The sequence below is a fragment of the Bos grunniens genome, chromosome 2, assembly GCF_055505025.1.
Source record: "Bos grunniens cultivar Pamir isolate PY7600 chromosome 2, Bosgru_T2T1.0, whole genome shotgun sequence".
NCBI classification, from domain to species: domain Eukaryota; kingdom Metazoa; phylum Chordata; class Mammalia; order Artiodactyla; family Bovidae; genus Bos; species Bos grunniens.
Genome location: NC_141166.1, coordinates 11186532 through 11208124, shown reverse-complemented (window position 1 = coordinate 11208124; position 21593 = coordinate 11186532). Strand labels below are relative to the sequence as shown.

The window sequence follows — 21593 nt, the reverse complement described above, 5'->3', positions numbered from 1 at the left end:
GTTGGCGGGGTGTGGCTGCGTCCCAGGGCGGGGAATCGCGTAATGGCGGACGCGGGCCGGGCGAGCGCGGCTGGGGGCGTATCGCGCTGAGGCGGGGGGGGGGGGGGGTCCGGCTGTGTGGCAACCCGAGAGGTGGCCGGAGAGAGCAGACCCTGTGCGGAGAAGGGCGGCTGGCCAGCCCTTCTGACGCTAAGGGAGACCGCGCGAGACCAGGTGAGCAACAAGTCCCCGCGGGCGGGCCCAGCCGTGAGGCGCCGGGCCCGGTCGGGTCGCCTCTCCCGAGCCGCTCAGGGTTCCGGACGAGTGGGTGCCGCGCCTCCAGCCACATACCGACTGAGAGCTGGTGAGCGGTCAGCGCGGGGTGATGTCTCACAGTACACTCCCCTCCCCAGAGAGGAGGTATCCCGGAGATCCCCTCGGAGGCTTGGAAGGGCCCGCGAGGCTGCGAAAGTACCCCAGCCTGATTTATCTGTGCTTTCAACTCGCTGTGTGACCTTGGGCAAGTCACTTCCCTTTCTGGGCCTCGTTTTACCCAGTTGTAAAACGAAGGCTTTGCGGGCAGACGTTGTCAGAGATCTTCTCTCGGCGGAGCCTCAGTTTCCATTTCTCGGCCATGAAGGCATTAAAGCGCTCTTTGAGACTTCTGGCCTCAGTTGCAGAGTGGCGGAGAGGAATGTGTGTGTACGTGAGTGTAGGTGTGTGTCCAGGATGGTCTGCAAAGTAATAAGGAAAGTTGGCTAAAGGGGCCCATCGAGGAAGACTCTGGATGGACCCCAGACTATAATGGGATGGGGTCTGGTTGTCTTGGTCTTCCAGGACCCTAGAGTCTCTGAGATGGGGAAGTTTTGTACAGTTCTTCATAGAATCGGAGAAGAGGAAGGGATCCTTGGAGCCTCTTGGGGCTGTGATTGAAATTTAGGCCCCAAAGAACTCGCTTTTCTTTTGGGTGGTTTAGAAGGAACATTTATGGTGCTCCTACTGTATGTCAAACAGGTTCTTGTTTAATTTTTACAGCCACACTTGAGAATTTATAGGTAAACTAAGTTTCAGAGGACTTAAGTAACTTGCCCAAGGTCACACAGTAAGGTTCAGAGCTTACCAACATTAGGGTGTTTCCTTTGAGAATCACTGGTCTAGGGGCAATTGACTGTCTACTTAAAGGAAGTTTGCTTTGTCATGGATGGGGGAGGGGTTGGGTCCCAGACACTTGAATTGACTTCTGACAAGGAGACAGGCTGGGTCTTAATCTCTGGTTGGTTAATCATAAGTGCATCCCCTTTGTTCAGTTTGTGAGTTGGAAAGGACCGTTACCGAATTGTAAAAGTCACTCGGAAGTGTGTCAGGATCTCAAGAGAACTCAGTTTGAATCCTGATTGCATGGCCAGTAGAAGTTCACTAACTATTGGTGCATAGACTCGACTCTTGGTTTGGAATGGTGCCAGCCTAGTAACTTTTTCTCTTCCCTAAGAAGGCCAAGCTTTCTTGGGATGGAAGGAATTTCCCATTTGTTAGTGCAAATTTCTTTGGATTCTTGGGGTGAAAGTTTCAATAGCCCGCTTCTTGATTAAGTGAAATACTCCTTTCTTTTTGCTTCCTGTTATTTGACTTCTAGATTAGTGAAGATTGTGGACCTAGAGTGGGTACTACAAATAAATTGCAACCCTTAATTTTTCCAAGTCTCAGAGCTTTTGGTTAATCAAAATGGTAGGTCGGCAGTGTGCATTGTTCTCATATGTCAACCGTAGGGAAGAAAATTGGAAGAGGAAGTTGCTGAGAAGGAGGGCGTTTCTTAGCATTGGAGCCAATATGTATTTCTTTGTTTGAAATTCTAAAACCAGAAAAGCTGCAACTGAAGGAGGAAGCAAGGAAAGAACTGTGAAACTCTTCTTCCCATTGAAATGTTTTTAAGGACTGTTCCTGTTGTTGTCCCCTGTCCAAGGCTCTGCTTTCACAGAAAAAGTCACTTGTAATATGTTCTACGTTCAGAGATTATGTTCTAGAATGAAAGAATTTTAAATCTTAAACCTTCTGAGATAATTTTTAAAAAGTCAGAACTGAATATGTTATTTGTCAGTGAATAATTGTTTTTCTCAACATAATTACCAATTGTCATCTTTGGGATTCTTTTTTTAAAACTGTCATTTAAATTAGTGGATTTCAGCCTGAGAGGACTTGATCTAGATATTGGATGATGCAAATGTCCCCATCAATTGAAAAACAAAAAATGGTGTGTTTTTTGACATTTGTTAAGTCTTTATAATGCTTTATTTTGCAGGATTATATAGGTGTGAATAGTTAAGACATTAAATTTATTATCTATTGCATGTAAAGATTTGCATTTACTCTTAATATCAGTTATATTTTCTGTAAAAGATTTAGTCTTAATTATATATAGTTTATCAGTCTGCAGTACTGTGGGCGGGGGGAGGTTCTTGGGACTAGTTGTGCTTCTGAATTTAGAATTTTGGAAAAGAAATGTACATATATTGTAAGTTATGTAACATCCCTGAGAGGTGTGGGGCAGCACCTTGTAATCGAACACAATTCTATTTCTGCAGTAAAATGTCAGAATGTTCACACCAACTGGGATAAATAAATGTTATGAATAGCCTCATGTCATTTCATTTATAGTCATTTCATGTCAGGATTTGCCACCAAATGAATAATGAAAACTTGTTTTTTATAGCCTTTTGGATTTTGGAAATAAGGAATTGTGGAATTTTATGGATATAATTTATATGATGAACAATTACAAGGACAAATATTGTCAACCAAGCAAATTTTAAAGTCATAGGTCCTAAAAACAGTATTACATAGAAGACACTTTTTTCTTTCATATGATATTCTTATTTTAATATACATCAATATGCATTTTTCCTCAAGTACAAAATTTTACCTTTTAATACCATTATTGGTCTCTATCTTAGATGTTTGAATGACATCCCTGCCCTCTATTTTTTTTCCCTGCCCTCTTTTTTTAAAAAGTAATTTATAGGTCTTGTGATCATCAATTTTTATGTAGCAATTAAGAGAATTGTATCTTTTCCCATATAATTCAGAGAAAGACTAATCAGGTGAGGATCTGTAGAATCATGTTTGCAGAATTTAAAGTTTCAAGGTGGTCTTTAGTATGAGGTTATTGCTGCTGGATGAGATTTAGATCAAAATTTTTATGTTTTTAACTTTTAAAGCTTCTTCAATTTGTACATCAAGGAGTTTACTAAAATATATTGGATTTAGATAGTTTTGATTTATATTTTTACTTTTTAAAAAATTTCAATTATTTACCATGTGAAAAACTGAAGTTTACCAGCCTTATGAATTTGGGTGATTCCTTTAAACGGCCAAGGACCTCTAGGAGCGCATTTACAAAAATTCAGTCTGCTCTTTACTATTCTTGAACAATTCAACTAGGAGTGAGGTAGACTGGTATTGTTAGAGGTTAAATAATTATTTTTCCTATTTAAAAGAAGGCCTTCGACAGCATGAATTTGAGAGATTCTGGGCTTCAGGACAAACTGCCACCTGATTTGAGGGCCTCAATTCATTCTCCTAATTGGAGTGTCTTCATAGTTTCTGAGAGTGGCACTTTGACTGTCTGGGAGATAGAAAGGGTGTGGAACAGTGTATCAGTGTAACTGTGTATTAGGTGTAGTTGGTGTTTGATTGGACTAGGGAATAGAAGTAGTTCTTATCCAGACTACCTCAGTTTCTTCTGTTTGGTAAGGATTGATAATATTGCAAAAGGGTTACAAATTAGTGAACAAACATACTATTACAATTTACTCTGTTATGACTGTGGTTAAGCTCTTCAAGACAAGCACTGTGTATTACACTTCTTGTATATTCTGTAAAGCCTAAAGGCCAAGGCATCACACTTTTGTTGCATCAGAATTTACCATCAAAAAGGAAATTATATCTGAGAATTCTGATGTCAGTAAACAACCAGGGTTGACAACCATTGAGGTAAGCACCTGGAAGGTGTTCAGTAAATACATGTTGATTAATTTGATATTGGACTTCCCTGGTGGCTCAGACAGTAAAGTGTCTGTCTACAATGTGGGAGACCTGGGTTCGATACCTGAGTCGGGAAGATCCCCTGGAGAAGGAAATGGCAGCCCACTCCAGTGCTATTGCCTGGAAAATCCCATGGACGGAAGAGCCTGGTAGGCTACAGTCCATGGAGTCACAAAGAGTCGGACACGACTGAGCAACTCCATGTTGGTTCTGGCATGAATTGGGTAGGGTGGAAGAGGATTTTTTCATAAAGTTAAATAGCTTTCCAAGATACCAGCACACATCCAACAGTTGGCAGATCTGGACGCATAGTCAGTTCATTGCAGGTTACTCTGCCAGCATCATCATCCTGATTTTGTGATCTAGGCAAGATTAGATACAGTCTTGTCGACAGGCAACTGGAAGTTCTACTAAATCTGTAGATAGTGGCCTTACTGACTACTGTGATAGGTTGGTGACAATTGCTAAATGAAAGAATTGTTGGGATTTGGGTTGTGGAGGTGGGCTGCTGGGTACCGGCAATGCCAAGGGAAAAAGTGGAAAGTTGTAATTTGTGTCTCCAAAACATAACAGAATGCGTGGAACATAATTGGTATTCCACAGTTTTTTTTGAATGGCTTTTTGTCTAGAAAGAGGCATTGTAAGCTGTGAAGTAAGATGCTTCCTACTCATCCTTCAGAACTGAGCTAAGATGTCTTCTAAGATGTGAATCATTCCTAGGAAAAGTTGAGTGACTCCCTTGTTTGTCTTCTCCTTCATTAAAGCATTTATCGGATATTGTCAAATCAGATAACAGACAAATTATAAAACTCTTTCCTTTACCTGGCGATGAGCTTCTTATGGGCTGGGCTCTGTTGTTCATTTCTGTATGACCGATTGTGAAACACACAATAAAGCCTTTTTTTTTTGCCATGCGACGTGTAATGTCCGATCTTGGTTCCCCCGCCAGGGATCTAATCCACATCACCTGTGGTGGAAGTGAAGCGTCTTAACCACTGGACCTCCAGAAAGTCTCAATAAAGGCTTGATAGATGCTGCTGCTGCTGCTGCTGCTAAGTCGCTTCAGTCGTGTCCGACTCTGTGCGACCCCATAGACGGCAGCCCACAAGGCTCCCCTGTCCCTGGGATTCTCCAGGCAAGAACACTGGAGTGGGTTACCATTTCCCTCTCCAACGCGTGAAAGTGAAAAGTGAAGTGAAGTCGCTCAGTTGCGTCGGACCCTCAGCGACCCCATCCATGGGATTTTCCAGGCAAGAGTACTGGAGTGGGGTGCCATTGCCTTCTCCGTGATAGATGCTAGTAATGTTTAATTTAGGCCTCTGTCTTCTGTTTCATTCTTGTAGGCTTCTCTTTTTCCAGTTTATGGTCTTTCCTTTTCAGTTCATTCCAACAAACATTTATTGAGAGATAGGTCTTTATTGAGCCTTGGGTTCAGGTTTCTCATCCTTAGTGCTATTGACATTTTGGGTTGAATAATATGCTGTATAGTGGTAGACTGTCGTGGGAATTGTAGTATCTTTAGCGGTATCCCTGGTCTTTACCCACTACCTATTAATGGTAACTACACCTCTGTCCCTTCTCAGCTGTGCCAACCAGAAGTGTTTCCAGATATTGTCAAATGTCTTTTGGGGGGAAAATTGCCCTCTGTTGAAAACTCTGTCAAGGATAGGGTCATACAGCGGAAATGAATGTAGGTGTCCTCACATATGCACTGTCCTTCCATTCCTCTTTTCTGGTTATATAGTCTCTTGTCTCTGACTTTTGGATAAGAAAGAAAAATGAGGGAAATCAGGAGGTGACAAACTTAAAATAGCACCATCATTTTTATTCTGCTCAAATTTTATTTTATTTGGTTTAAATTTATTAGAGCAGTACAGTTGAATTATTTATGCAGATTTTGTGAATTCAGTTTCTGCCACTGATTAGGTAAAGAACTACTAGAATATTACTACTTTGAATAAAAGACTCAGCTTTTCTCAGAAAAGCTGTTTTAACACTTAGAGAATAACCAGCATTGGTCTTATAGAGAACTTGCCAGGACTTGTCAGGATTCTTCTCAGCTAATTTTTGAGCTTCTTGGCTAAGATACCTCTTTTAATGTTTCTACATAGATACTTCATAACTCTAAAAAACATGTTTAGCTAATGAGCATGTTTTTCTGAGCTCAGTATTTTTTTGTGGTAGGTGGATTGGTCAAGGCAGTGATCCTCTTGGTTCCTTTGGACGCTCATAAAATGATGACAAGTTAGCAGTAGCACTGGGGACTTGAGTCCTTTGGCCAGCCCTCTACAGGATAGCATAACCATTCATGTCTTAGTCACCATTAAAGTGAAGTTGAATGAGGGTTTTTTTTCCCCTGTTCCATTTAAAGTTATGAATAGTACTCTAGAGAATTCAAATGTATAGTTATGAATGGTATCTCAGAATAGTTACCATTTATGCAAATGAAACACACTTCTTAACTTAGAAACCAAACAGAATTGAATTAGAAAAGAGAAGAATAGAAACAAGAATTGTTGAATGCTTACAGAAGAAATAACATTCAGATATAGAATTACCGCAGAAAAATTTGGTTGTCTTCATGATTTCTATACACTAATAAAGACAAACAGTTTGAGATTGATGGGAGAGGCTATTAGACTTTGCCTATGATATTATTTTTCAAGCTGCTTTTCTTTTTGGGTAAATATGGGAAAGCCTGAGACATACTCTCAGTTATAAGATGAATTCTGAATTCTAGTTGAACAGAATTAAGTTTCTTATTTTTAGAATGTAGAAGCCCTTTTTGGAAGAAGCAGTGGTTTAACTCTGTTCCAATTTGAGTAAATATGTGTATGTATGTGCACAGATACACATTTACACACACTTATGATATGACTTACGGAGACATTTAAACTTTGTAATTGACATAGTAAAGTAGTGAGCAACTCTTTTACTCTCACATATTTAGAATTGAGACCTTTTCCTCCTGTGATTATGCCATTGTTCTGGCAAGTACTCAGTCTAGCAAGCTTTCTCTCAAGTCGTATCTTGAGTAATTGTTTTTAACTGTGTAGAAGGAGGTCTTAGATCATGTCCATGATGTTCCTTTCCCTTCACAATGGAGAACTATAAGTAAATTTCCCTTTGTAGAATACTGATAGTCTTTAAAGAATAGTGTTCCTGATAACAAAGCCATTTGTGGTATTATGAGAAATATAAGATCCACTTTGCCCCCATTTTACCTTTAAAGTTCTTTGAACATTCATAGGGTGATAGTTTGCAAAGCACAGTCTCTGACTTTGATACATGTTACAGTCAGTTCCCAGCATTGAGATAAATTATGTTAGCTACATTTTATACCCATAAATGGGCTTCCCCATGGCTCAGTGGTAAAGAATCCGCCTGCCAATTCAGGAGACACAGGAGACGGGGGTTCAATTCCTGGGTCAGAAAGATCCCCTGGAGGAGGAAATGGCAATCCGTTCCAGTATTCTTGACAGGAAAATCCCATGGACAAACGAGCCTGGTGGGCTACAGCCCTTGGGGTAGCAGAGAGTCAGATGTGACTGAGCATACATACAGATAAGCAGCCTCAGAGAGGTTAAGTAACTTCCTTAAAGTCATTCAACTAATAAATAACAGATTTGAGATTGAACCCTGTCTTTTGAGATTGAACCCTGTCTTTTTTTTAAAAATGAGATTTCTTTAAAGGTAAAATTTACATATAGTGGAATACATAGAAATACAAGTATGTAATTATTGATAGATGAGTTTTGACACATGTAAATACGTGGATGGCTAACACCCAGTCAAGAGATAGAATGTCTCCATAACCCTCCTCAGTTCCCTGCTGTCTTATAGGCAACCACTGTTGTGATTTCTATCCTTGCATATTAATTTTTCCTGTTCTTGGCTCATGCAGTATGTACTCTTGTGTCTGAATTCTACTGTTCAAAATAGTTTTTGATGTCCGTGTTAGTGTGTATATCAGTGTGAATCTTTTTTTTTTTTTCATTTTTTCAGTGTGAATCTTAAGTCTTGTGGTGTATGTATAGAGTTCTTTCCAACAAACTGTAACTCCTTATTTGCTAATTCTTATATCCATTTTTTTGGCTTTGGTATTTGCATGTAATTTACTTCATTTTTCTAATATATTAGATTTATTTGTTTTTAAAATGTCTTTGGAATTACAAAAGTAATACATGCTCATTGCAACAAATTATAGAATTAGAAGTGAGTAAAGAGTGAAAGTTTCCTCAGATTTATTTTTATTTCTTCATTTTTCCAGTTATGAAAATAATATGAGCTCTTTTTTGTTTTTAAAGCCAAATTAAAAAAATATGAAACAGAGAATGAGTTACCCGTAATCCCATTGGGCTTCCCTGATAGCTCAGTTGGTAAAGAATCCTCCTGCAGTGCAGGAGATCCCAGTTTGATTCCTGGGTTATTCTTGGGCTTCCCTGTGGCTCATATGGTAAAGAATCTGCGTGCAATGTGGGAGACCTAGGTTCCATCCCTGGGTTGGGAAGATCCCATGGAGAAGGGAAAGGCTACCCGCTCATGGACTGTATAGTCCACAGGGTCAACAGGAGTTGGACACACTGAGCGACTTTCACTTTCACATAATCCCACTAGTTAGCATTTTGATATATTTTCCTCTTTTTCTGCAGTTTGTTTACCATATCTGAGACCACAGTTTAGGGATTTTTAGGCTTCCCTTCTTTTATTAGGTTTGTTACATCCTCATTAATCAGTTATTATTTCAGTGTTTGTGCTTGTGGTCACCCTAAATCTGAGTATCTAACTGGTGGTGACCTTGGCTGGGCTGGACTCATCAAGCAGCCTTTTTGAATACTTACTGTATACTCCTTAATCACTCATCTCATTCTTGCATACCCAGCATCCAACATTTCTTGCAGAGTAGGAGGCAGTTAGTTGTGGTTATGAGTATAGATTCCAGAGTCAGCCCATCTGGTTTCAAATGTAGGCTCCTCCATGTATTAGCTTTGTGTGTAGCCTTGGGCATTGACTCTCTTAGGTTCAGTTTTCTCATCTGTAAGAGAGGGACCTGTCTAGTTAAATTAAGACAATGAATGGCGTATTTGGTTGGATATATCATCTCGTCCAGAATTCTGCTGCTAATGGTAAAGGGGTGAAAGTGTCAGCCTCAAAGTTTAAGGCTCTGTTCTAAAGTTTGTAATTTTTCTTAGGAAGAAGGTTCTTATGGAAAAGCTGCCTATGAATTTTTCTAGACTATCTTTGATTGTTTTTTCCCTTACATTCTGTACTCATCATCTGAGTAATGAGTTTTATTACTTTATATATTGGATTGGGTAGTAAACTATTACTTTTTATTAGTCCTAATAAAAGTAGTAAATGTAGACTATATACTAGGTAGTGTGCATATCTCCATTCTCATGGCAGCCCTTCAAATTAGATATTTAAAGATGAGAAAATCGAGGCTCAAAGTTAAGTATCATGCCCACTGTCACACAGCTAAGCCTACTGGGATTAAAGCTCAATTCCTTCCTGCCTTCATTTTTTTCCCCTTCTTCCCTTTCCCCCTTCCCTTCCCTTTTTTGACATAAAACTTCTGTCTGTCTTATTCTAAAACCTGGGCTTAAAATTAAAAAAATATATACTTTATTTTTGTTTGTTTATTTACACTTCTAACTGGATTGTAACTTTTAAGATTTGATGTAGTCTACCATTTCACACCCTCTTCGTTTCATACTAATGTGTCCTTTATATATCTATATTAAAAATATATATATATACTTACATAAGCTCCTCTGTCCTTTGGCCTTTTTGGGTATCTTTTTAGGCCTTCTCTATTTTACCTTTTTGTGTTATGGTGACCACAACTGCACATTCTATTCTAATACAGATACACTTTGCTTGGTACAAGGGCAGGATGATGTGTTCCCTGTTTCCAAAGCTTTCGTAATAATGACCAGCATTTTGTTGCCTTTTTGTAGCTGTATTCAGCATAAATCCAGGCATGACCTTATTTTTGTCTACATGGATGCTATTTTCCACCTTTCTTAACACACGACTTTGTATCATCGTACTTCTAGCTACTACTTTAGAGTCGTATGCAAGCTGAGAAGATTCACTAGACAGTTTTTTTTCTAGATAATTTCTAAAAATGTTATTTCTGATAGGTTTCAGCATTAATCACTGGGGGATCCCCTTGTTTATAGGTCTGCCTTGAGAAGAAGGTAAATACTATATCAGAACGCTCTTTATTTCTGTTTCTAAATGACTTCTCCAGAGAAAAAAAATAAGTCTTAAATAGTATTTATTTACTGTTTTCACTAGCCTTTGGAGGAATTTAAAAAAATTTTCATTCTATTCATGTTACATCACGTATCCTTTCACTTCAGATATGCATATGTGTTACCTGAAGCTTTGCAAACAATAGGTTCTCTGTAGGACCTTAATGTATTAAATGTTCGACAATAATACCCAGTATTGGGTTACTAGTTTAACATTCAACAAAAAATTATTGAATATCTGTTATGTGCCAGGCATGAAGAACACAGCTCAGTGATTGTAAGAGGCAAGGTCGCTGCTCTCATGCAGTTTAAGGAGGCTCGGGTAGGCAATAAGTAAACACATAAATCAAGATTAAATTAATCACATAGACAAATAAATCAAGATAGCCTGGAGAAATATCAGCAACTTCAGATATGTAGATGATATCACTCTAATGGCAGAGAGTGAAGAGGAACTAAAGAGTGTTTTGTTGAGGGTGAAAGAGGAGAGTGAAAAAGCTGACTTGAAACTCAGCATTCAAAAAAGTAGATGATGGCTCAGGTCCCATCACTTCATGGCAAATAGATGGGGAAAAAGTGGAAATAGTGACAGATTTTATTTTCTTGGGCTCCAAAATCACTGAGGACAGTGACTGAAGCCATGAATTAAAAGACGCTTACTCCTTATAAGAAAAGTTATGACAAACATAGACAGCATATTAAAAAGCAGAGACATCACTTTGCCAACAAAGGTTGTCTAGTCAAAGCTCTGGTTTTCCCAGTGGTCGTGTACAGATGTCAGAGGTGGACCGTAAAGGCGACCGAGTGAGGAAGAATCAGTGCTTTGAACTGTGGTGTGGAGGAGACTTGAGAGTCCCTCGGATGGCAGGGAGATCCAACCAGGCAACCCTAAAGGAGATCAGCCCTGAACATTCACTGGAAGGACTGATGCTGAAGCTGAAACTCCAGTACAGTGGCCACCTGGTGCGAAGAACTGACTTACTGGAAAAGACCCTGATGCTGGGAAAGATTGAAGGCAGGAGAAGTGAGTGACAGTGGATGCGATGGTTGGATGATGCCATGGACTCAATGGACAGGAGTTTGAGCAAACTCTGGGAGATAGTGAAGGACAGGGAAGCCTGGTGTGCTATAGTCCGTGGGGTCGCAAAGAATTGGACACAACTTAGTGACTGAACAACAAAAACAAACTCATAAAATATTGAAAGATTGTGATATGTTAGTAAGAGAATAAAATAAGGTATTATAACAGAAATAATGGAGGAACTTAGAGATGGTTGGGCTTCCCTGGTGGCTCAGTTGGTAAAGAATCTGCCTGCAATGTGGGAGACCTGGGTTCGATCCCTGGGTTGTGAAGAATCCCTGGAGGAAAGCATGGCAACCCACTCCAGTATTCTTGTGTGGAGAATCCCCATGGACAGAGGAGCCCGGTAATCTATGGTCCCTGGGGTCACAAAGAGTCAGACATGACTGAGTGTCTAAGCACAGCACAGAGATGGTCAGAAAAGGCTTCTGTGAGACGGTGACAAACCAAAACTGAAGAGTGAAAATGAATGAACCAAATTAAGAGGTGAGGAAAAGACAGTTCCGAGGTAGAAGGAGAAGGAACGAAGGGCAAAGGTATTTCAAAGCTTAGTAGGCTTGCTAAGTTTTATTTTTAAGTAAAATGGGAAGTCTTGATGAGATTTTATTTTTTTAATTCAGATGCTTGAACAGTTTTTTAAAAAACTGTTGTTTTTCTTTCTTTTTGGCCCCACTGTGTGGCTTGCGAGCGAGATCTTAGTTCCCCAGCTAGGGATTGAACCTGTGCCTGGCAGTGAAAGTCCAGTGAAACCACTGGACTGCCAGGGTATTCCCTTTAAAAAGTTGTTAATGCAAAATTTCAAGCATATATAAAAGTAAAAAATGGTATAATGAACCCCTGTGTATCTGTTTCCTGACTAGAGTTACTAATTCATGGCTAATTTTTTCCTCTAATACTCTGTCTCTTCCCCTAATGTTATTTTTTTCAACAGTTAATGTAACTTTTATTTATTTTTATTTTTTAAGCTTTATCAAGATATTTTGACAAACAAAAATCTTATATTAAGGTATACAACATGAAAATTTGGTGTATGTGTATACATTGTGAAATGATTAACCACAATCAAGCCAATTAACACATACATCACGTCACATAGTAACTATTAATCATGTAACTTTTGTTTTAAATTACTATCTAGCCTATATAGACAGCAGCAGTTTAAATACTTGAATTAACAGACCTTTTTTTTTTTTCATTTTTATAACAGCTTTTTTGAGATGTTATTGGCATAAACCACATATTGAAATGTAAAATTTGGTAATTTTTGACATATGTATATACCATTAAAGACACTACCATAATTAAGATAATGAACATCTTCATCACCCATAAATCTTTCCTCCTGCCTCTTTGTAATCACTCCCTTCTGCTCTGTTGCTCACCTTCACACTCCCAGCCACAGGCAACAACTGATACATTATCACTATAAATTATTTTGAATCTTCTAACCAGTGTGCATGCTCAGTTGTGTCCGGCTCTTTGTATTCCTTTGGACAATAGTCTGCCAGGCTCCTCTGTCCGTGGGATTTTTCAGGCAAGAATAACTGGAGAGGTTTGCCATTTCCTCCTCCAGGGGATTTTCCCAACCCAGGGATCTAACTCTTGTCTCCTTGTCTCCTGAGTTGCAGGCAGATTCTTTACCTGCTGAGCCATCAGGAAATCTAAAATTTTATATAAATGGAATCATACAGTACATGCTGATTGACAGAGGTCTGGTGTCTTTCATTTGGGATGATTATTTTGAGATTCATCCATGTTGTTGCAAGTTTCACTGGTTGTCAAGTAATAATCCATTACATGAATATAGTAGTTTGTTTATCCATTCACCTGTTGATGGATATTTGGATGTTTCTAGTTTGGGGCTATTACAAATTAAGCTGCTATGAACATTTGTGTGCAAGTTTTTATGTGGACATTTCTTTTTGATTTTTAAAAGTGAGATGCAGGGCTTCCCTGGTGGCTAAGTGATGAAGAATCGCCTGTGAATACAGGAGTCACAGGTTCGATCCCTGATCCGGGAAGATTCCACATGCCTCAGAGCAGCTTAGCCTGTGCACCACAAGTGCTGAACCTGTGCTCTAGAGCCGATGGTCTGCAACAAGAGAGGCCACCTCAATGTGAAGCCTGTGCACCGCCAGTAGAGAGTAGCCCCCACTCGCTGAAACCAGAGAAAAGCCCGAGCAGTAATGAAGACCCAGCACAGCCATAAATAAATAAATAAATATGTATATAAAGTGAGATACAATTCACATACCAAACAATTTACCCATTTAAAACATGCAGTTCAGGGACCCCAGTGGTCTGGTGATTGAGAATCTGCCTTGTGATGCAGGGGACCAAGGTTCAATCCCCGGTCGGGGAACTAAGATCCCACATGCCATTGGACAACTAAGCCCGCGCTACCTGTAGCGGGTTACTCAACTAGAGAGATGTCTGCATGTTGCAAGGAAACTCTATGTGCTGCAACTAAGACCCCAACCCAGCCAAAAATAAATAAATATTAAAAACAAAAATAAAATATGCAATTCAGTGTTTTTTAGTCTATTCACAAGGTTATACAGACATCACCACTGTTTAATTCCAAAATGCAGAGTGTTTTTATTACACCAGAAAGAAACCCCATACCTATTAGAAGTCACTCCCCTATGGCAAAACCAAAATTGTAAAGTAAAAAAAATAAACAAAAAGAAGTCACTCCCCATTTTCCCCTCCCCACAGCCCTAGACAACCATTAATCTGCTTCTTGTGTCTGTGGATTTGCCCTTTCTGGACATTTCATATAAATTCAGTCATACAATACATGGTGTTTTGTGGTTGGCTTCTCTCACCTAGCATAATGCTTTCAAGTGTCCATCATGTGGTAGGCTTGTATCACTACTCCATTGTATGGATGTAACACTTTTATTTATTCATCAGTTAGTGGACATTTGGTTTGTTACCACTTTTTTGCTGTCATGAATAACATATAGGTGCTATAACATATAGAGATTTTTTGGAGTGGATGTATGTTTTCATTTCTCTTGAGTACATACCTATGAATGGGTTCACCGGGTCATATGGTAACACAGAAACTGCCAGTCTGTTTTCCACCAGCACTGTCTGATTCCAGTTTTTGCACACCCTCACCAATATTTCTCATCTGTTTTTTATAGCCATCCTAGTGAGTGTGAAATGATACCTCATAGCTTTCTTTTTGTTTTTGAAGTATAGTTGATTTGTAGTGTGGTGTCAGTGTTTGGCGTACAGCATAGTGGTTCAGTTATACATGTATATGTTCTTTTTCTAATTCTTTTCCACTGTAGTTTGTTACAAGATCCTGAGTGTAGTCCCTGTGCTATACAGTAGGACCTCTTGTTTATCTGCTTTTTATGTAGTAGTTTGTATCAGCTAATCCCAAATGCCTAGTTTGCCCACCTCCCACATAGCTAATGTTTTGCTTTCCATTTCCCTACTAACTAGCGTGATGTTGAGCAGCCTTCATGTATTTGTTGGCTGTTTCTGTATCTTCTTTGGAGAATGTCTGTTTAAATGTTTTATCCATTCTTAAGTTGGGTTGTTCATCCTTTTTATTATTGTATTGTATAGTTTTTTATATGTTCTGGATACAAGCCCCTTACCAGATATGATATGTAAATATTTTCTTTTCATTTCTGTGTGTTGTCTTTTTACTTCCTTGCTGTGACCTTTGAAACACAGAAGTTTCTTAATTTTGATGAAGTACGGTTTATCTACTTTTCCTTTGGTTGGTTGTTTTTCTGGGTGTCCTATCTAAGAAACCATTGCCTAGTCCAGGATTGTGAAGATTTACACCTATATTTTCTCCTTAGAGTTTTATACTTTTAGATCTTATAGTTAAGCCTTTGATCCATTTTGAGTTAATTTTTTGTTATGGTGTTAGGTAGAGGTTCAACTTTATTCTTTTCAGATGAGTATCCAATTGTCCCAGCACCATATATTGAAAAGACAATTTGTTCCCCATTGAATTTTTTTGCATCCTTGCTAAAAATAAATTGACCATAGAGGTTTGGGGGAGTTCTCAGTTCTTATCCACTGACCTGAATGTCTGTTCTTACACCAGTGTCACAGTCTTGATTACTGAAGCTCTTTTATTATAAATTTTGAAATATAAAAGTATGAGTCCTTCAGCTTTGTTCTGTTTTTCAATATTGTTTTGACTTTCTGAGTCCCTTGCACTTCCATATGAATTTGGGCTCAGCTTGTCAATTTCTGCCAAAAAAAAAAAATTCAGCTGGGATTTTAATAGGAATTTCATTGAATCTGTAGATTAATTTAGGATGTATTGCTGTCGGAACAATATTAAGTCTTTCACTCTTAATATAGGGTGTTTTTTCATTTATTTAGGCCTTTAAAATTTTTCTCTATATTTTGAAGTCTTTACAAGTTTTACACTTCTTTTATTAAATTTATTCCTAAGTATTCCTAAATTTATTTTGATGCATTTGTAAATGAAATTATTTTCTTAGTTTAATTTTTGGATTGTTTATTGCTAGTGTATAGGAATAAAATTGATTTTTTAAAAAGAAATTTATTTTGCTGCATTGTGGGTCTTACTTGCAGCATATCATTTCTTCATTGAGTCATGGGGAATCTTTTGTTGCAGTTCATGGACTCTAATTGTGGCTCACGGGCTTAGTTGCTCTGAGGCATGGGGGATCTTAGTTCCCTGACAGGGATTGAATCCTTGTCCCTTGCATCGCAAGGTGGATTCTTTTAACCACTGGACCACTAGGGGAGTCCCTAAAATTGATTTTTGTATATTGATCTTGTATCCTGCTGCCTTGGTTCTAACAGTGTTTTGATGGATTTCTTAGCATTTTCTATATTACACGATCATGTTATCTGCAAATAGAATTTACTTCTTTCTTTCCAGTCTCATGCCTTTTATTTCTTTTTCTTACCTGATTGCCCTGGCTGGAACCTCCAGCACAGTATTGAACAGAAGTGATAAGAATGGATATTGCAGCCTTGTTCCTAACTTTAGGGGGAAGTCTTTGGGTTTTTTTTTTTTTTTTAATTAATTTATTTATTTGGCTGCACTGGGCCTTAGTTGCAGCATATGGGATTTAGTTCCCTGACGAGGGATTGAACTCAGGTCCCCTGCATTGGGGGCATGGAGTCTTAGCCACTGGACCACCAGGGAAGTCCCTTTGTCTGGTTTTGATAGCACAGTAGTACTGGCCTCATAGAATAAGTTCAGACTTGTTTGCCCTTATTATTTTTGAAGCAGACTTCATTTGTAAATATTTCAGCATATATATAATATGTATATATATATATATATATATATAATGCAAGTATTTCCCCCACAGGAACATGATTATATTAGCATTGTCACACCCCAGTGTCTTTAAATATCCATTTAGTTAGTGTTTTAAAGAGGGAGTAGGTATGTGATATGATTTCCATTTTTTATAGATTAATCCAGGGACTTCCTTGGTGGTCCAGTGGCTAGACCACCCCAGCTCCCAATGCAGGGAGCCAGGTTCAGTCCCTGACCAGGGAACTAGATCCCACTTGCTGCTCCTGAGAGTTTGCATGCAGCGACTACAGATTCCGTGTGCCACAATGAAGACTGAAGATCCTGTATGCCACAACGAAGACCCAACGCAGCCAACTAAATAAATAATTTTTTTTTAAAGAAAAGATTAATCCAATTGCTGCAACAACAAAAAAATTATTTGAGGGGCAGGGATTGATTTAAGGTGAATAGCAGAAGTCCGGAGAAGGCAATGGCACCCCACTCCAGTACTCTTGCCTGGAAAATCCCATGGACAGAGGAGCCTGGTAGGCTGCAGTCCATGGGGTCTCGAAGAGTCGGACACGACTGAGTGACTTCCCTTTCACTTTTCACTTTCATGCATTGGAGAAGGAAATGGCAACCCACTCGAGTGTTCTTGCCTGGAGAATCCCGGGGACGGGGTCGCCTGGTGGGCTGCTGTCTATGGGGTCACACAGAGTCGGACACAACTGAAGTGACTTAGCATAGCATAGCATAGCATAGCAGAAGTCCAGGTGTGGTAGAGATGTCAGCTAGGTTGGTGGAAGAAGAAATGAGAGAAGTAGATGTATTTAGTAAGTATTTTGGAGGTAGAGCCGATAGGCTTGATGATGAATTAGATATGTGGGTCAAGGAAGAAAACAAGGATTGAGCATGCCTTCCTTCTAGAAACTCTTCTCTAAACTTTTTAACAGGGCATTGTTCTGATTCTCTGGCTTTCCTTGATCTTTCTTCTTTGTCGGTCTCCAGGTGGTCCTGTGTCCTTACCTTTCTCTTTATGCTTTTGTGTTAGGAGGTCATCTCTTCTCTCATGTCTTTGACTATCACCTCCTCTGTTTGGAAACTTCCAGATCTGTATTTCCACCTTTGAACCCCAGTCCCAGAATTCCTATTGAATTCTTCCACTTGGTCATCTCTTCTGCACCTTCAGCTTTTCATGGATTGTTTGCTTTTGGGAACCAGTGGTCATATTGGTACAACTTGTTTCCTTCTTGCTAGGGAGACATGGTAAAAGTTTTTCAGGATGGATTTTATACTTTTTATACAGGTTTTAACGATGGAACCTCTGCTTTTCTGACAATGTTGCTTAGCACACCTGGGCAGCATTTTCCTTCAGCACCTTGACTTCCTCCTAAGTTAAAACAGGAAGGCTGAGCTGTTCTTCTGCCCATCCCACCCCCCAACCCCCCTTATTTACTTATTCACTCAGTCAGTCGTTTATTCAGTACATTTCAGAGCTAGTATAGGTCTGCCAACATACCAAACATTGGCTCTACTGTTTCCCCAGTTCAGTGAGATGTAAGGCCTTAGTTGCTGGTTGACTTTCCTGACCTTCCCCTTTTCATGCCAAGATACTCTCAGGTCCCTCCCTCTTTTCCCTACTATACCAGTTCAGGTTCCTTGTTAGCTTTGCCTTGACTGTTGCTTCTACTTTCTGTATTGCGCCTGTCCCCACTCCCACCGCCCCCCAGGTCCATTCTGTTCTTCTCTACTCAAGTGAGATGTATGTGTGTGTGCTCAGTCAATCAGTCTTGTCCCACTCTTTGTGACCTCATGAACTGTAGCCTGCCAGGCTTCTCTGTCCATGGAATTTTCCAGGCAATAATACCAAGTGAGATGCCTAGCATCTTCCTAAATATTCTTTAATCTGTATCTCTTCTTGTGTGACTCCTATCTCTTAGCGACTAAAGTACAAACTCAACCTGATATTTAAGATTCTATCATCTGGCCATACTTGTCTTTCCAGCCGTGTTCCCTACTGCTTTTGCAATAATGTACTCATCTTCATTCCTCAGAAATGTCTCATTATTTTCTGCTTATGTACCTCTGCTCACACTGTCCACCTTAGACATAATACTCCTTGTCTTTACATGTCGAAATCCTGCCTATTTTAACACCTAGTTATATGACACACTTCTATCATGCCTTTTTGTGATTTACTTAACCAGGTAAACCATAACTTCATCACTTTTACTTTATTTTATATTTATGTTCTTTTCTTGTCTCTCCTGTATTATGAAACTCTTTAAACAGAAACTCTTATATCTGCATACATCTTCTACAGTGCTATGGCCTTTGCATTTAGTAATTACTTAATAAATATTTGTTGAGTGAAGTAATATTGCAAGTAACATTCCTGGAAGCAAAAAACTAGATTGAATGACTTCTTGAGATACCTGCCAACCCCATCTTTTATTTTCATAGATATTTGTAGATTCACAAGCTGGAAGTGTCCTTATAGTAAAATTTTTTCTCATAAAAAAAGTATGTTTAGAAAATTTCAAACATTACAGATGTAGAGAAGATGATGTAATGAACCTCTACATGTCCGTCACTGGACTTCCACAATCATCAGTCTCATGGTCAGTCTTGTTTCATCTGTACTGCTACTGTTGCATCCTCACAAGATTTTTTTGAAAGAAATTCCATGCACCATATCATTTAAATTGTAAATAATTTCATTATGTGGCTTTAAAAGGTAATTATTCTTGAAAAAAAAATAATCACAGTACACAGTAACATCATTGGACATCCAGTTAGTGTTCATATTTCCACAGTTGCTTTCTCTTTTCCCTCTCTCCCTTCACCAGTGCTCCTCCCTTCTCTCTAAACAGTTGGTTTATTCAAATCAGGTTCCAAAAAAATGTCCATACATTGATTTGGTTTATATGGCTCTTAAGTCTCTTTTAATCTTTGGGTTCTCTTGCCTCTTTTTTCCCTTATATTTTTGTTGTTGTTGATGAAACCAAGTTTTCTTATTCTAGATTTTGCTTATTGAATTTCTGTGATTTATTTGTTTCTCTGCCGCTTGTATTCCTTGTAAACTGGTTGTTAGATCTAGAGCACCGTTATCTAATAGAAATATTCAAGTCTGAAGTGAAATTTAAATTTTCTAGTAGGTGCATTTAAGAGGTAAGAAGAAACAGGTGAAATTCATTTTATTGTAAGTTACTATCGTTTCACCATGTAATAAATATAAAAATTATTGAGATATTTTACATACTAAACCTTTGTGGTTTGGGGTGTATTTTACACTCACAGCACGTGCAGTTCATGTGAGCCAGCCACATTTCACGTGCTCAGTAGCTTCATGTGTGTAGTGGCTGTTTACTGGTCAGCACAACGCTGATGGCCTGAACTAAATCAGCTCCCTGCTTTGACGATATAATGCTTTCTAAGTGTGGTTGTGTTCTGTCAGAAGGCCTGTAATGTCCAGATGTCTCTTTTTGTGTTGTAAGTGGTCATGGATGATTACCTAGATGTTTGCAAAATGGTGATATTCATTCCTGTTCTATCATTCTTTTTTTTTTCCCTATTATTCTTTCTTCATTTATGAGCTGGAATACTTAAAAAAAGAAAAACTTCCCTAATCAACTCTTTGGTTTCTCTGAAGTTTTTGATTTGTGCAGGAAAGGCAGGATAAATACTCTATTCTTTACCTTTATTCCCTTATTTGCAAGTTTGAAAATAAGTTGGTTCCCTGATACACTCCAAAGGGAATGAATGAGTTGTTTGGGTTTTTAAAAAAAGTATCATCATGAGTTTTAGCATACTTGATATGTTTTAGTCTATTGTAGTTATTTTTACTGATGTTCAGTTTGTTCCGTCTTGAACTAGTGGGAGCCTCCTCAGGTTGGCTCCTGATTCCTTTTGACATAACTGAAGTAGTCTTTGATACTGTTCCTTGCTTTCTAGTTATAAGATGTTCCAGACTCGTCTTGAACAATTCCTGCCCTTTAGTCAAAGAGCTCTGGATGCTTTCAGTGAGATATGGTATTTAAAGACCACATTTATTGCTTAGAAAACTGAGGGCTCTAGAAGTAGAGTGATTTAACCAAGGTCACACAGATTAGCAGCATAAGCTGACCTGGAACCTGAGGCTTCTGGCTCTTAACTCTGCCATTGCCATTTTGTCTTCTTTCTCTACTTAGCTTCTGCGGCAGCTGTTTTAACTGCATTTGAGCTTCTACTCTAGGCCGTCAGGGGAAGATAGGTTTTGTGGGTCATTGTTGGAGGTACAATCAAACCTCATTAATTTGGGCTAATTGGGGTAAATCCTAGTGAGAGTGTTGTGTTTTGTTTTTCTTTAGGTGCAGCTGTTACTTTGAGCCATAACTGAAACTAGGCTAATAATGTTACCAGGTTATTTTGTTAGGTAGAGGTCCCTGTACCTGGTTTAATGAATAGCTGAGAATGATGTGCAATTTAACTTTAATTGTATGTAAATTAGACTCCTGAAATGCTTAAAAACAGCTCATTAAACATTTCTCCCTGCAATCTTATTTACACCATTTTCTTAGCCAGGCTTTTCTTTATTAGAGTGCAGAGGTTAACTTTAGCTCAGATCTGAGTTTATCTCAAGTTTCAAATGGGTATGGAGTCTATGTTAATAAAGTGTTGCCATCAAGTTCAGAGAATTTTATTTTATTTTTTATTTTTATTTTTTATTTTTTTTTAAGTTCAGAGAATTTTAGAAAAAATATTTGAGAAAATACAGAGGAAGAGCATCTGAAAGTCAGACATCTGGCATTTTCAGCAGAGCAGAATGCAACTCCTTGCATTTGAAAGGAAGCTGAAAGTACTTTTGAAAGTCAAAGAGCTTTCCAAAAGTTTGTTCACCTACCTAAAAAGTCTATCATCCTAGGGCCTCACTCTGAGGTAGCTGTGTTTGTATTGAGGGGCAGAGGATCTAGGTGTGCGAAGGCTGTCGGTGTTG

General features: G+C 38.8%; 1 protein-coding gene across 11 annotated transcripts in view; it reads left to right on the top strand.

The window, feature by feature from the left end:
- Positions 1-21593, top strand: part of WASF2 (WASP family member 2) — a 92521-nt gene that overhangs the window by 21752 nt on the left and 49176 nt on the right. For 3 of the 11 annotated variants that reach the window (XM_086330785.1, XM_086330808.1, XM_086330789.1), the window contains exon 1: positions 20-213. The exons of 6 other annotated variants lie outside the window; for them this stretch is intronic. The gene's annotated coding sequence lies outside the window, so the exon portion shown is untranslated. Of the gene's footprint in view, positions 1-19; positions 344-4966; positions 5268-21593 lie in introns of those variants that run through there. 2 more of the 11 variants (XM_086330794.1, XM_086330799.1) reach the window with 2 other exon arrangements.